The 17,430-nt window shown below is 37.6% G+C and overlaps 1 protein-coding gene across 5 annotated transcripts in view; it reads right to left on the bottom strand.

Annotated features, from left to right (window-relative positions):
• The window catches only part of TCF12 (transcription factor 12), a 160,690-nt gene that overhangs the window by 69,962 nt on the left and 73,298 nt on the right, over positions 1 to 17,430 (bottom strand). The gene's annotated exons all lie outside the window — the stretch shown is intronic.

Here is a 17,430-nt window from a genome sequence, read left to right as displayed (position 1 = left end):
AGACATCCACATCAATTGTCTGTATATATGCAATTCAGAAAATCTATTCACATCATAGTAAATTTACAAACATCAAGTTGCATGAAAAAAATCAGGTTTTTATACATCTGTGTTTCACACACTCAAACAACACTACAATAATAGATTACATATTTACCTAATAAAATTCCTTTTGTAACCAGTCAGATACTATAAAATATTCCTATTCAGTATGTTTAAATACAAAAGGCAAAGGTCCATTTTCATTTCCATTATCAACAAGCAAAGGTAGAGACACTTTGAGACATTTCTCCTTCCTGCATGAAACTAACACTTAGCTGGTATCCATCTTAGACAATGAATATACTGAGCAATAAAATAAAACCACATGAAAAGCAAACAAAAACTTCATTCAGAACAGTAAAACTCACGCCAACCTTAAACCACGGCTGATTCATTCAGCTCAACACTCACCCCTACATCCTTAAAAATCTTTTTGTTTAATGTACATGTTAATGTTAATGTTTAATGATAAGCAGGTATAAAACTCAAGCAAGACAACTGGGCAAGACAGCAAAACATACATTATTTTTGCCAAATATGCAATCTTTGCCTGTAGGTAGCACATACAGAACACTGTGCCTCATGCAGCCTTCTGATGTTGCTGTCTGAGGTCACAAGACATTAGCAATGGGTGTGCCAGTTCCAGGAAAACTACTTAGTGCTGTATTTGTTAGGTATGCCACCAAAATGGCATATTTGTATATTAAAACTCAGTGTGCAAGTTCTCCAGTAGAGCTCAGGATCAACACCTTGAAAAAAATCTTGAATAGAAGCCCGCTGAACAATGCCAAGCATCAGACATTCATCAAGTATGTGTATAACAGAAAACACCGTGCATGTGCCTGCCCTAATTATGACACAGTTAGGACTCAGTAAAACCCTGTACCACTACTCAGAGTCTTATCCAAAAGCAAGCATTAATTAACCAGATCTACCCATTTGAAAATGAATGCTATCTCACCCAACTAGGCATTCCCTTTGCAAACAATGTGTGTGTTCTCCTGTCCTAATAAGAAGAAAAAGTAGCCTTTCTTCCACATTCCCATTTCAGGGATAAATAGCTACATGATATTGCAATTGCACTTCAAGAATAGGACTTCCTTTGCTTTTTCTGATTTTTCTCTCTTACTACCAAAAATCCCTAAATATAATTTCATAAGAGGAGAATATAAAGTATGCTTTTTGGTCATTTTAAAAGTGCATCTTGTGTAAGCAGGGAGGAAAAACAAGTCTGAATCTCTTGGAACCACATCTCTGCAAGATTGTAATCTTGATAACTAGCACTGGTATGGTCAACAATAGTTTGCTTGAAAAATGGCAGCTCTGCTGTAACAAAGGGAGGAAAAATTTTACATTTTTCTGCCGAAGCAATTTGCCTCTAACAACTATCAAGCACCAAGCAAATAAAATACCTAGCATGCAAAATTATAAGTAGTAGGATGAATCATGCTGTTCATATTAAACCAGACTCAGCATTTTCTTTCCAGAAAATGAGAATCTCATATCACATGATAAACAACTTTGACTGAAGTATGCAGTATTCCAGGCAGGCTTTAAAACAAATATTTGTACAAGAGTCAATTACACAGGCTCGAAAAATTATGATGTAAATTATGGTTTGTGTAGCAAGCAAGAAATTGTTAGATAAGAATGCATAAAATCAAGTTATTTAAATGTTATATTTTTTTAAAGTATGGCAGATTCATATTAAAGGAGAAAAGCTTACTAGAACAGCCCAATCCATGGTAAATTTGGTTCTGAGAAGTGACCAGGAAAAGTCAAGGCTTTCTGATGCTGTAGTGCCTAAATATTTCTCAAAAATTTGTTGGAGCAAATTAACATTTAACCTGTGTTCAAATGCCTCAGCTTTTCAATGAAGGGTTTGGAAAACAACCTAGGATCAACTATGAGAGGATGCCTTTCACAGATAGTGTCCCAAACACATTCCCAGTGCAAGCACTTAGACAGGACTCTCAAACTTGCAGTAGTGCCACAATGTTAAAGGTACACATTTTTTAAACACCAAAAATTAACAGGCACACACTACAGCAACACACATCGAGCCCACACTCAAGCCCTGCTCCTGGCTGTCTCTCAAACTATGGAACTGCACCCTGTGGTCCCTCATGTGGGACTGGAACAATGTCAGCAACTTCATCGCCACGTTAGCACAGCACAAGGATGGGACAGAGGTGAGCAATCCTGGGCACCATTAGAGCACATTACAGGAGTTCACTGAAGCCCCTGAAGCTTCAGTGAGAAAAGATCAAGGTTGCCCAGCATCATGCTGTCTGGCCATAGCACTTCACTACCAACACAATGGAAAAGGGGACAGTACAGATTTCAAATTGCCTGTTGTCATTTCAACACACTTCAGCTGCTCCAGTCTAGGCAAAATGCTAATCTCACTATTTAAACCTTTGTAAGCTAATGTCACAGGTAATGTTTATTTCTCAATAGAAAGAGAAAATACTTAGCAATACTTCACAAGTACTTGAAAGGTGGGTAACATTCTTGTTGTTTTACAAGAAGGTAGGTCCCATACACACTCTCTGATCAATGCATGGGCAGCCTCTAGCATCCAGTAAAGTTCATACACATGGCCAAATATATCAAAGGAGAGTCCCTTTGTTGGTTTTTAGCTTATGAAATACCTTTCTTATTTACTCATACTCTCTACAGATTGACAGAAGAGCATAAAAATGTAGAGGTTACAGTAAAACCCAAACCTACTGGAGTGCCAGTGCTTATGAGAATGCAAACTTTAAAAATACAGTGAGACTGAGAGCCAAAGCAGACCCTGAAATGACTTGCAGGTTTACCCCAGAAGACTTGCAGTTGGGTCTTTTTCACCCTCTCTCAGGTCTTGTCCCAGTCAGTGCTCACTACACAGATAGCAGTAGTCTCTTTTGCATTACAGCTGGAAATTCAGAAACACTAATGCTCGGCATTTTGGGGACATAAGGAAATTCACTATGGCACCCGACATTAATTAGAAGAAGGAGAGGAGTCTGCAAAAACCACTTAATTACAAAATCCTCATTGAACACTTTCATTTGCACAGGTTTGTGTAGACATGGATGTAAGGAAGTGTGCAGACATATCAGCTGGGAAGGTAAAGCAGATGCCCAGATGAAGTTTATTTCCTCTTCAGATCTGATTTTATTTTCACACAACAAAAAAGTTAGATGCTGTCATTTTAGAATAAAAATCTATGTCTTGCTTACAAAGAAGCATCATGGTAAACTTTTCTTCAGTTTATGTACTAGTGGCTCTACATACCAGAGTTGTGCATTCCAAGCAGATTTGGAATAAAGCAAGAGACATTTAAAAACAATTGAGATGGTTATATACAAAAAATTTACATCTGCACAGGTCAATTCACAAGGGATTTGAATATTTTAATAACTTGGAATTAATGTGCTTTATTGGGCTTTTGGGGTTTTTTTGAATTTTCATGTGTTTTTATCAGGAAAAACTTCAAGGACCGAGTCACCACCTAACAGGCTCAAAGTTCAGGGACTATGGAATTAAAAGAAACCCAACCAAGAAAATCCCACTAGGCATTTGGAACCACAAATATTTCCCAACAGTGTAAATTTAAAACCTTGACACATTCTCTATCAATTCAAACATTAATAGGCATTTAGTAAATAATTTTTTTCTCTTGCAATCACTTGTCTAAATGTGATATGCTCACAACTTAATATAGCCTTTGAATACCACATGAGGAATTGTCTTCCACAATACATCTACATGTGTAACAGCTGTGCAGCCTAAATACTCTTAACACAGAACGAACTGAAACAGCAAGATGCAAAGTGATAGTGAGCTGAAAACAGCACTACATTAACTCAGTTGAGGACTACTTCAGTGAATGTGCTATAAATGCCTGCCAGTATAAAACAGCCTTTTCCCACTGCTAGATAATGCTTGGCTTATGAGAAGATGACAGAACTCTCAAAAAATTATTTCAATTCCCACAGAATTAACCCTTTACAGACTGAAGATCTTTCTGTGCATTGCTAAGAATTTGTTTGGTTGGCAATATGGAAAGCAACAACATCTTTTAATGAAGCAATGTTTATCATTCAGTATGAATGCTATAGTGACCACAGCTGGCAGCTGCTCTGTTTGTCAGACATGAAATATGTCTGCCCTACTTGTACAGAGAATCCAAGTGAATACTGAAGCTTGTTTTTACAGTTTCTAAACATCATTTCATCACTGATATAACACTTTGAACTGGTCCCTACAGATAGCCTACCCAAAAGTCAGTTTATAACAAAACATTGTTGACAACTTCGAGAATTTATTTTTCTTTTCAAGCTATTAAAATAGTGTTGGTAATTCATCTAGAAATGAATTTTTATACTGCTTTCTCCCCCTCCACATCCAGCAAAGTATGTGTCTTTGTTACCCACAGAATGAATACATTCAAATAATTTTTCATATGCGGATCCAATGTATCAAGGAACAAGCTTCACAAGCTACACTGACAGGCACATACAAAAGATACAAGAAAAACCTTCAACAAAGACATTTTTCTACTAATCAATATTGCTTTCCAAATTACCATGAAGTAGAAAGTACACAAAGTTCATAGAATAAGATTATTGCAGGTCTGCTCTTTATTTTTTAAAATTTTGTTGGCATTAAAAATTTCTTATTCAGCAATTATTCAGTACAGTGGAAAAAAAAATTGTTTGATTAAAACACAAGTCCATCCCTGCTCCTAGGACTTGTTGTGTTGCCTTCATTGAGGCAAGACTGACACATGCAGCCATAAAAATTTTTACTATATATCCATACATTTCCCACAGCAGCAGAGGAATAATTTCTTCCTTTTCTACTGCTATATAGCCTACTCATTAATAGAGGCTGTAACAGTTTTAGTATCTTCTCTCTAGCATTTAAAAGATCTGTAATGCACACATGTATATATTGTGAATACATATCAAAATACAACATACATTTTTCCTTATGATATTTGAGACCAGAGCTCCTGGAAATGAAACAGATCTGGAGCAACACAATTTGAAGAAATGGCTTAAAACAAATGACCTCCTATTCTCTTCATGACAATGTTTAAGTATTATTGGCTGATGTGTGCCAAGCATGCTGCTGGCTGCACTAAGGATGTTTAGCAACCCAGTGCCAACAAGTGCAGCTGCTGGACTTGCAGCACCCTCCTCCTGTTCATCCCAAGCCAAATTACTCACTCAGCTATGAACAATGAAGCAGCAACACAGGAAAATGCCAAGTGCAAGTGAGATTAGTGATAAACTACAGGATCCCTACAGAGGTCAGTGATTAGCAGGTCCCCAGTTGTAATCACTTTCCTAACCTAGCCTTTATCTCATCACATGCTCCATCTTAGCTCAGTCTTCTGACTGCAAGCAGCTTCCCCAATCAATATCCCTCTAAGTCTTGCAAATTCATCCATGCTCTCATACCTTTTAACAAAGCAGTCAAACCTACACAATACGGAATATCTGCAAACTTGTAGGACAAATTTTTAACCTTAAGTTTAGTAAGTAACTAATACACAATAAAATCACATTACTGGAAAAATTGTAATAAAGTAACAGAACAGAAGAAAAACTACAAACATACTTACCCGGAAATGCCATGCCCAAGTGTTTATCAGCAATGCAGTCTATATAGCTCATCATAAAAATTATATGTACAGACTGCAATTAGTGAAAAAATGTTGGAGTATTTTTCCCCATACTGTGACACCTTCTAAGATTTTCCAAGACAGCAGAAGTAAACGTTTTAGAAAAACTTGGTTTTAACACTACAGATTTGCTCCCTCCTCCTTTTTTTGGCCAAAATTTTGAAAGACTGGGATCCTATGAAATTAATGATTGTCAAGAAGTAAAAGTCTAAGATTTTGAATGAGATTTATGGGATTTAACCATCCAGTCTCAGGTCTGCCAGGAATCTCCAAGGATTCTCCATGCCTTAAATTCTCATTTGTAAGAAGAGAGCATTATACTTCTGTTAGCTAGTCCTATTACTTATTTGGAGCAAGAAGTGCTTTTCACATTCAAATAATCCAAAATGTGAAAATTCTGAAGATGGAATTACCTGTAATCAACCTCCCATTATAACTTTTGCAATTTAGGAACAAATATTGAATTATTGTTTTTGTTGACATTTGGACAAGATGATCTGGAAAAAAAATTCAGTTTGTTTTCCAGAGACTCTAAATATCAGAAGTTTTTATATTTATATTTACAGTTGTGTCAGCATTTGCAGATGCCTTTCACTATGAAAATTCTACTGATTGAACCAGCCAGGCAATAAATCTCAGAGTATATTTATAAAGACGTTAAACACAGAAGTCAAGGAATTTCTCACAACTTCTTTAACACAATATTTTTTTTAAAAAATAATGTCAGTGTGTGAAGAGGTATTAAAGACCTGCTTCTCAAAGACATGCCTTTGACACATCCATCCCATTGATTTGTAAGTACATCTAAGAAAAGATGGAGTATTTTGTCAGTTTGCAGATCACTGCACAGATCTTGTGCTATAAAAACAATTTATTAACATTCTTATGTACTTCAAATACACAGGAGGTAAAGGTGGACTAAATTCCACATTATATTTGGATTGACCCTATGAACTCATAATTTATATGCTCCTGTCAAACTAAGAACATTTCTATTCCAACAGAGGCTGATCCATGAGGGCTCCTTCCTCAGTACTATTCCTGTCCCTCCACTTAGCAGGCTTACACTGTGCTGAATAACAAATCAAATGTTTGCAAGGCTAAAAGGCACTGAAGTCGCTGGCAGGAAGAATGCACAGCAGTAACTGAGGGAAGAGGGGTACAAACCTGAAGAAAGAACTTTCTTCTCTTCCTCCCCCAAGCATATGTGGGCAAGTATCTGAGATCCAAAGAGTTCCTGAATAGCTGTTTTATGTAGTTTCAAATTCTCCACTAGTATGTCTACCCCAGGCTAACCTTACCATAAATAATGTTAACACTCTATGAACCCATTAATATGTGTTACACATAGCGAGAACATCCAGTGAGAAACAGATTAAAAATATACCAAAAATGAGGGAAATCGGGGATATTGAATATGCAGAAAACAATAAGCAAAGTGAATTTGCATATGAACACACAAACATTCCACACTGGTGGCATTTGTCATATACATTTACTCACCTCACCTATCCATCCCATGTTTTTCTAGAGTATCCAAGTGTCTTCACTTTGTCTATTAAAATATTTCTCCTTTTGCCATCTTCCCCCACCTCATCCCCAAGGGATTCGGTTAAAATTCTCAAGTAACTAACAAAGTTGCTACTTACAGTTAACATGAAAAGCATCCCTTGCTCTCCTGGTGTGGAATTTGTCCCAGATCTAAGCACAAAAATTACTTTGAACATCAATTACATTCTTAAGTCTAAAGTCAAGAGGATTTTTTAATTGGAAATGAATAGAGAATCCACACTTTACAACAAACTGCTACACCTGTCTCCAATTAAAAGATTATTTTGGTGACACTACTTACTACAAATTACTAGATTACTTCAGATATATATATATATATATACACACACAAAAAAAAAAATAAATTCTGCAGATATCTATGGCTTCTCTCACTATCCAAGATCTATTAATTCTCATTAAATGTGAAAAGTCAGCTTGTCAACAAAGAAAGATTCCCCCCTTGCCCATTTTCTGTATAAACACAGGCACAAACACAACAAACATTTATAACCATCTTCCATAAGGCAAATGCATACAATAGTCCTTCATTGTACAACACCTTTGACTGTTCTTATTTGAATGACTTGCATAACTTTTTCTAACTTCACCCTTCACAGCCATCTCAATTGCACAGAGGTTTGTAAAACAGGAATTCCCAAACTGTGGGCTCCAAACTAGCAGTATCTAGTTCTTCAGTTAGCCTGAAGAAAAAAAACCAACAACCATCAACAGAAAAAAACCCCACACCCCGCCAAACCACCCAAAGAACCAAACAACACAGAAAAACAACATAGAAAACCAAACCCCAAACACACATTAGATGCTAGAACACATTTTAGAAGACAAAACAACATGTTAAGTGCTTTCTGAGTATTACTTCTTCTAGAAACAATTCCCACAGGCACCACAGAATAATCAAGTTACCTGTTAAAATAGGAGGGGAAATCCTCAGGAGACAGTGCCTGAAAGGAGCCATCTCCTGTTTGGGGGCTGGAAACTCCTGACTATTCACATGCATTATATGAAGGCACATCGAGCCAAAAGAACGTGAAACAGAAACCCCATAAAGAATAATTAGATAGTCTAGATTAATGCAAAATACTTAAAATGCTTAGAGCTTAAAATAGGTGTTCTTATTTTAGTAGAAAAACAGTATTTACAGTACGAAACTTTAGACTGTTCAAAAATTGAAAGCAATCTTCCCAAGCCCTGAACCACTGACAATAACTGCACAAGAGAACATCACTGTCTGCAGAAATGTAAACTGCTATTGGAGCTACACACAGAATGAACTTTTAACTGTCTACCAAAAACCACTGAAAAAATACAGAACTCTCTAAACCATCCCTCATCTGTAGGCACCTCACATCTCCGTGTATTCACGAAAACACCAGTACCTTACTGCCAAGGCACCTCAAGGATGAATACTGGATTTTTAAGTCACAGTATTTATAAGAGATAATAACAGGTGTGGGAACGCAACTGAAGAAACATTAAGAGTAATAACCCAGGTCCAGACATAGTCAAGGTGATTAGAAGTCTCAGGTTTAAAAACACCATGGAACATGGGGAGCTGCTCAATGAACTAAAGAATAAAACTTCATATATCAATGAATACTACCTCTCTGCTTGGCTACACATGCTTTCCAGAGGCTTTAAATGACCTAAAGCAGATAAGGAAAACACTTTTCTTCAGCATGTTAAGAACAAAAAGAACACTCACTGCAATATTGGTAATTATTTTATGGAAATGGTCATATGAATAAGAATGATGAAATACTTTCTATATCAACAGTAAGGAGAATGTAAAAGCAATTACTAACACTCTGCACGTCTGTATCAGCAGGTTGAGGTAAGGATTAAAAATATTTTTTTTCAAATATATATAAACTAGGAGGTTTTCTCAGATATTAAGACTGGTTTTTACTAAGTCTTAGAATACTCAAAGTGCAAAATCTCCAGAAGAAAGTTCATTTTGTAAAATATTTAAAAGAAGCAAATATGATTACACAAATAATTTATTGCTCTGATAGCAAATCGTAACTACTGACATCACCAAAATGGAATTTTATTAATAAAGGATTAATAGGCTAATGGTAATGCCCTTCAGCCTGAATTTGTGGGAAAGGTGTGTTTTTTCCACTGTAAGCTGGCACAGTACAGTATCGATGTACCTGATTCTTGTAAGCTATGTGCATTGATAAACTGTTTGACAATAAAAGGATACATTTTAAAAGAATAATTTAAAGGTATAACCTTATTACTCTATTAAAATAATAATGCACAGAGAGAGTAAAAGCTAGGCACCAGACAATGTTTTAAATGCAACTGAAAACATCAACATGACTCAAACCTTGCCCCTAAATTTAGTCTTTTTTTTTTTTTTTTTTTTTTTTTTAAAGCATCAGCTTGTCAGTCTAAATCTCCAATTCATTACTGGAAATTCAGAGCTTGTTGGCAGATTGAAACAAATGAAGACAGGTCGGGGGAGTGCTGTGAACTGTACTTAAGGAAGCAAACTGCCTCTTACTCAGCCAAGCGCAGAAGGATGTCTGTGGGACTGAGACATGGCCCTGGCAGCCAGGACCTGGATTTACCCTTCAGGAGGAGGGTGGCAGCTATAGAAACTTTCCATGTTCCTCCATTATCCTAACCTTTCCTGTTGGCTTACCTCAGAGCTCTGTAAAAGGCCTACTGGCCTTGGAAAATCCCACAGGGAACCTTCTGAGGTGTTCACTAGAAAAGGCCAAATGTCCACCTTGGTGTTAAGGATATGTGGTTATGGTACCTGAAAGTATTGCAGACTGAAAATCATCCTTCTAAGCCTAAACAGTATTAATGAGTGAAAGTAAAACCACATGGGTTTTGTATCTTTTTATCTATTTTTCCTGCTTGTACTTCAACTCCCCAGACTACAGAACAGGTAGTGTGGAGTTCCCATATTGTTGTGGAAGCCTTTAATACAGAAACAAGGATTAATTTCAAAGACACTTCCCATTTCATACCTAGCTGTTATCTCTGCTGTAAGCTTTCAACTACACATTAGTTCTTGATATCAAACAGTCATAAACACTTAGAAAACACTTTTCTTGATCCTGTATTGAGTAACTCATCTAAGTCTCAGATTCTGAAGCACCTATTTTACTTCTCATGCAGATTTTTCAACTTAAATGTATGTTTTTATCACTCTCCCTTCATCTATAATTCTGTTATTACCAACTATACAGTGTATATGGAACCTTACTTGCTTATTGTCTTTATCAGCCTGGAGGAAAACACAGAGCACACCCTAAAAGAATTTGCACAGACCCCAGTTTCAGAGGTGCAGCTGGTATACTTGGAGGCAGGACTACCATTCAGAGGAATAGAAACAATCTAGAGGATTGGGCCAACAGGAACCTCATAAAATTCAGCCATAACAAATGTAAAGCTCTGCACCTGGCATGGAGCAGCCCCTTGCACCAGTGCAGGTTGGGATCCAGCTGTGTGGAGAAGGACTGGTGGTCTGAAGGGGCAGCTACACGAGACAGCATGGCCAGGGCAGTGACCATCCACCTCTGCTCAGCACGCCTTACACCAGATCAAAAATATTGCATCTAATTTCCAAACCCCCAATTAAAACAAAACCTCACCAGCCCACAAACACCAACCAACCAGCCTTAAGCTAGAGAGCAATAAACAGAAAGAATCCCACTGCTTTCACTGCATGCAAAAGTTCCTTTCTTTTAACTAGTATCACATCTATTCCAGAATCCAGGATTCTGAAATCCTGCAACTGGCAATTCTCCCCCCAACTTCCATCAGGTCAAACTAATTCCAATTTCTTCAGCTTCCTTTTGCAATGACTTTGTATATCTATTTTTCTGTATTGGTTTCTCCTTGCCTCTCACATTTACTCTTCCCTCAACATCAAAATTTAGTGCAACAAATTTAAGCTTTCCAATTCAACTGAATTAAGTCCCTTAATTATTCACTACATACTGGCTCTGCAAAAATGCTCATGCATTTAAAAACCCACACAACACCGTTCCATACCTCTTTTCTTCTTTGCCCATGAGAGCACGCTCTTGGATATCCGATCTCTGCAATGAGTTTGATTTGTACTATGCTGTACAAAACAGTAAATGATACTGAATGATGACCAAAACTACCCTTCTTTGAGCACGCCATTTGAAGAAGAATCACAGAAATTATTAAGACTGATATTGAAATGTCTGGGTTTCTCCATTTTTTAAATTAAAAGTTGCATAGTAAAGTAAAACATGGAATCATTGTAGGAGTTCTATGCCACAGTTGTATCTTGAAATTTCACTACTTCTATGTTTATTTAATTCACACATATATTCTAATTTTAAAAAAACAAAGTAGTACCGAGGTCATTTAAATTGCTGCATTTTTACTTCTAGGGTTATATTCACAAAGTCTATTTTAAGAACTGCTTTGGAAGCAACTGATGTTTTATGCAGCGAACTGCTATTTTCCCAGATGAATAGAATATCCATTCTTTGGCTCACAGTTTCCATGACACTAAAAACAAAACATTCATCGGCACCAGCTCAGTGTTTGATGGTAAATGCAGCTGCAGCTCACAACAGCTCGCAGTGTACCTCAGCCTGCCCCAGCTGAACAGAGGCACTGTATTTCCCCAACGCAATTTCATTGTTTTACAGACAAGCCCTTTCTTGCCAAACTCAAACATTTCAAATCCTGCTGCTGTTCTGTCTTGAAATGAAAAGTTATTCAATTCTGTAAGTAATGATACTAATGCTAAGTCTTCCAAATTACCGAACAAAGTACATAATCAGAAACACGGCTCCGGTAACAGTAGCATCTGCCCCCATAGTTAAAAAGAAATTTTTGGCCAAAGAATTTTAAACTTTGCTCCTTGATATAATTCCAACTCACTTGCTTCAAGTAAGCTGTTGAAGAAAAATTACAGGGACCATTTTAAAACTGGCAAATGGAGAAAGTCACATGGCAGTCCAGAGACAAGGAATGGCACTGAGCTTTCAGAGCTGCTTCCCTCCCCAAAAGGAGCATTAAAGCATGCATGTCTCTTTAGAACAAAGATATTATAAGAGACAGTCTTCTGTTTTAGGGCAAGATGCAAGACTTCCACTTGCTAATAGTTTAATCCTGCCCCATATTAGTTAACTTTTCATCTGTTTGAGATTCAGTTTAAGTATATGGTCATTCCCCTTTTCACACTGGTCACCATACTACTGCTAAACAAACACTGAGACTTAATCCCATTGCTTTGATTCTGAAGGTCCCATTGAAAACAGGACCTAATCAATACTCCACATTTATTAGAAGTAGGTTTAGGCATGAAAACAGTAAAGCAACTAAGCACATATCTACTTCCAGGTATAGAAATGGACTAAATTCAGCAGGGACTGCTCATACGAACTACACACTTAGGAGACTGATGGGGGACTGCAGGCAGATCACAGAGAAATCTGACAAAGGAAGACACATCATCCCAGCCTGCTCTTACTGTAGTTCTCAAGAAATTCCGTCAAAATTACTGGAAATATTGAAAAAGTACTAAGTCAATAATAACCAGTTTGCAACTTAACAGAAGTGCTATTTTAAGGTAGAAATGAATTTCTGGTTTTGCCATAAATACAGTAGTAACACATCCACCTTCTCGAAGGGCAGAAACATGGTGGCGGCTCGCAGCACGCCGTGTGAGGAGCGGCGGGGGCCCAGCACGCCGTTCCGGTGTGACAGTGCCGTCCCGGTGTGACAATGCCGTCCCGGGCAGCGCCAGCCGCGGAGGCGGCGCCGGCGCGGTCCCGTTCCCGCTCCCCGCGGCGCGGCCGCTGCCGTGCCCAGAGCGCCCCCTCCCGGCCCCGGCTCTGCAGCGCCACAGAAACCGCGCATGGAAACTGTCACCTGGGGTAAGGCACCGCCTTACACCGGCACGGACCGAGACTCCCCTTCCGACCGAATCCCTTTAAAGTACAGCTCCGTAAAGAAAAACAGTAATCCAAAGGCTGCAGCAGTATTTAGTAATAAATCATTAGCGAAACAGAAATTAAATCATTGCTCTTTATACCCAAACCGTTGACTTCAACTTGAGATTCAGCAGACCCTTCAGGATCAAAGAGTGTTACAGCAGTTTACTGTCAGAGGCCAGTGGAATTCACTTTCAAGCATTACTCTTAATAAATTTCTATTGATGGCCTTTCTACTGACAACTTACTGGACTTTTATCACATCCTCACACTAAGCCATTAACAAGAGTAGATCATCAGTGCACTCCCCACAGGCCACTACAGATTACAAGATCAGAAAAAAAGTGAAGCTTGCTTTTGTAGCTTTTCCAGGGCCTGAATAAGAAACATGCACACAGAGTGCAACATTCTTATTGCCAACACAGCACTTACAACTTCACAGAACTCCAGTGACTGGGGTATAATCTATGTTGCAGGTAGTCATCACTGTAACCTAGGAAGAACATTCACATTCTTTTGCAAATGAGAGTCCTGCAGAAGTTCTTTGGTGGGTCAGTAAATGCTGATACAGGACAAAAATGCTATCTTCAAAATTTCAATTTTATTAAGTGTTTGCTGAGGGTTTGACTCCTTTTTTCCCTCTGAAGCTTAAAAGGAGACAAGAAGTCCAGAAGCTGGCAGAAATAGTCAACTCCCCTTACAGTTCCTGGAAAGAATTTTCTTATCTATAAATTCTTCAACTTTATTGCAACACTGGTGTGCATTTCCCTATCCTAGTGTTTCCCAAACAGCAGACAATAAATTAAAGATCCACCATCTCACTGCTATATTGGAGATGATGTTTTTGTTCCTTTACATCAAATATGGTGCCAGTTTTATTAAAAATGTTAAAGATAAATCCATGTGTTTTCCCTGTCTTTTTGTAGCTGTAGTGGCAGTAGCAAATAAGGGACTTCATAGGAAGAATACAAGCAACAATGTCTAAATCCATAGTAAAATCCCACCTGTTTGTGATTATCACACACAGAGCCAGGCATGCAGGGGGAAGATGAATGAACATAGAGAAGCTTTTTCAAGTATAATTTGCAGCATGAAAACCTGAAAGAAACCCCACATCTTAAGCTAACACAGATTCTTCATAGGTCAATAGTTAGTGATCCTTTTTATTGCTCCCTTCTCAAATGCAGATTCTTTATAGCTGTTTACTTTCTGAAACTTTGGATAATATCTAAATATGCTAAATTGTGATGTCAACCTATTAAGTCAGTAACAGGGGAGGAAGACTGGACAGACAAACAGTACCTATTATAATCACAACCAGTATCTCTCTTCCCCAACCATGAACCATGTCTTGTCCATCTGCTCAGGTACTTACCTCAAGAGATAATTGAAAAAAATTAATACATTTTTACCTATGTGATGGTGGTTCAAAGTGAAAAAAAATTAAAGCAGCTATTTTGGATACAGAAGGTCAAAATTCACAGTGTCTCAAAAAAATAGTGTTTTAAAAGAATCTCCAAAACTCATAGCTAAAAGATGTCTGCTTTTCAGATAGCAAAGTACCCAATATTATTTGAAGTATAACTCAATCACAAGTCCACAGGAATGCTGAAGCCATCTCATGTAGCTCTATTTGAAATCCTAAATATGGATTTATGACCCTGATCCTTCAAACAGCTACATACATGCTTAACGGGATTATGTGTGCTTAAAGTCTCTTAGATGCAGAAGTATTCGTAAAATTAGGACTTACCTTGGGCGTGCGGATCACTAGGACTCATTAGACTTATACTGACTTTTGTTATACTTCTAAGACATTTGGACACTTCTATTATATCAGGTAAACAGTGAAGTAAAACTATTTCAGCAGTATTTTCTTTGTATGTATCTCAAAAATCTTACAAAGATTATTGTTTTCCTAAAAAAACCCAGGGTACTATCAAAGCATTACCAGAGCACCACAACGCTAATTAAGTAGTCACTTTGCTTATGACAAAAACAGCCTTTAATAAAAATCAGATATATGTTTTAAATAGCTTTTTTCACACTATCCTAGAACATTATGTATTTCTAGAACTGGAGCTACACTGAAATATTCTGAAAAGTGAAAGCACGTGAGATATTATTTCAAAAATTATGCGCATGTGTGTAAGTTACACTTCACCTATCATGTTTCAATGTATCCAAAACACTTCAGCTACATATATACACAGTTTCACTAAGATTTTTCTTCCCTGAATAAGGCCCATTCTTTGTTTACTACTTTTTAATTCTTTTTTTAAAAGTCTTTTTTTTTTCCAATTACAGGCAGGAAATAAAAAGAAACGCAACTCTTTTATGTAAAGTAAATCCATCTGGATGTTTGCTGCATCCTATATTATAAACTTGTGATCCCCAACCAGAATGAGTTATAGTGAAGCTGCAGGCAAAATTGTCTCCATATACCACAATCCATTATCCCTGTCAAGTTAATGTTCCATGTTGAGCCATATGGTGTGGGTACACACTCAACAAAGGAAATTCCTTAAACTTGTTATAATCAGCACTTACAGTCATCCAAAAAAACTGACATAAACAGCTTTATTGTGTTTTGTGCATTTCAGTTGATATCCATGACAAAAAGAGGAAGCTTCGGTGGGAGGGAAAAAAAAAAGAAGAAAAAAAAGAAAGGAAGGAGGAGGCAGTAAAGTTGCAATAATAAAAAGGGAGGGGAAGAGACAGAGACTGTACATTTCATAATTACACAACATTTTCCTTAGCAAGTGATTTTCAATTACAATAAAGCTCAAGGCTCCTGACACTGATAGTGTGCCAGATTAACAAGAGACAAAAAAAAACCAAAACCCCTACATCAATACCTAATTTTCAATGCAAATAACATATTCTATAGTTTCAAACTCATGCAAAAGATTATCAATGTAAAAAAAAAAAAAGGTGAATAATTTTTAGTTTTCCTGACTTTAGAAAGAAGGTTTGCCTTCAGTTGTTAGATAATTATCAAGAATTTAACAATCTTTCATTAGCACTATGGCAATTTCAGTAAATATCTTTCTATGCATTAAGTGTAGGTCACAGATGAATTAAGGACTCCCAGAAGCCTCTGCTACCTGGCACAACCCATCACATCAAGCCTAAGTCAAGGTACAAGTAGAGCAGAACTTCATTCCAGCTCCCGCAGTGACAACAATAAAACGCTGAGAAAACACACTATCAAATACTGAACTCAGCATCAATTTCTGTTAATTACAGCCTTGTCAGCAACGTGATTATTCAAACAGCTCATGCAAATGTTAATGAGTCCTTATTTGCATATTTATTTTTTCCTTTGTTGAAATGTCATTGATTATTACATTCTACAATGATGAATGCTGCTGATGATGTGCTCTGATATGTAATTAGTCATTAAGTGGAATGAATAGATCAATTATGAAAAAGGAGTGAGATTAAGAAATATCAAACAAGACCGCCCAATGTAACCATAGAATTTTTTTTAAAGGAACTAAAATAATTTCTTGGCATTTAAAGTGCAACATCAGTAGTTTTCAATAAATAAACTACTACTTTCCTAAGGTTAAATAAGATCTTCCACATGCACTGCTACTTGGGTAATCTAATTACAATAGCAGAGCGCTTTTGTAAAATCAGTAAGAAATCTGCAGTGACATGTAGGTTTTGGGGTTTGGTTGTTGTATCCCGTCCCTCCTCCAGTTTGTTTTTTTTTTTTTAGAAAAGCTGCTCATGATCCCCCCCCACCAGACTATCTGATCTCTGAGCAGGAATGAGAGCAGTGCTTGCTGCGCTTGCAGCAGCTCCACTTTGTTCTCAAGGCAAAGCCGAGCTCTGCCTTTTGCGACTGCCTGCTCTGACTCCCCAGCCAGCACTCGCGGCTTGTGGATGAAGGGGAAATGGGAGAGAAGAGGAAGGAAGAAAAAAAAAAACCCTAACAAAAAAAACACATTACTGCAGACCAGATGGGAACATTCCACATGACCAAACCAATCAATCACCTCGGTGGGGCGCAGGTGCAACACAGCCGTGTAGCAACACACCATTTCACAGTCTATCGGGCACAAACACATGGTCACCAATCAATGGCACCCCCAGGACCTGGGGGGGAGGCTCTCTCGAGCCTTACTGGTCCATGCCTGATGACTTCATAATCACACATCATTTCATTCACTGGAGGATACAAACCAG

This window comes from Corvus kubaryi, unplaced genomic scaffold (assembly GCF_017639235.1).
Source record: "Corvus kubaryi isolate FWS band 111438036 unplaced genomic scaffold, C.kubaryi_AGA036_p1.0 37394, whole genome shotgun sequence".
NCBI classification, from domain to species: domain Eukaryota; kingdom Metazoa; phylum Chordata; class Aves; order Passeriformes; family Corvidae; genus Corvus; species Corvus kubaryi.
This window is presented reverse-complemented; position numbering and strand designations above follow the sequence as displayed.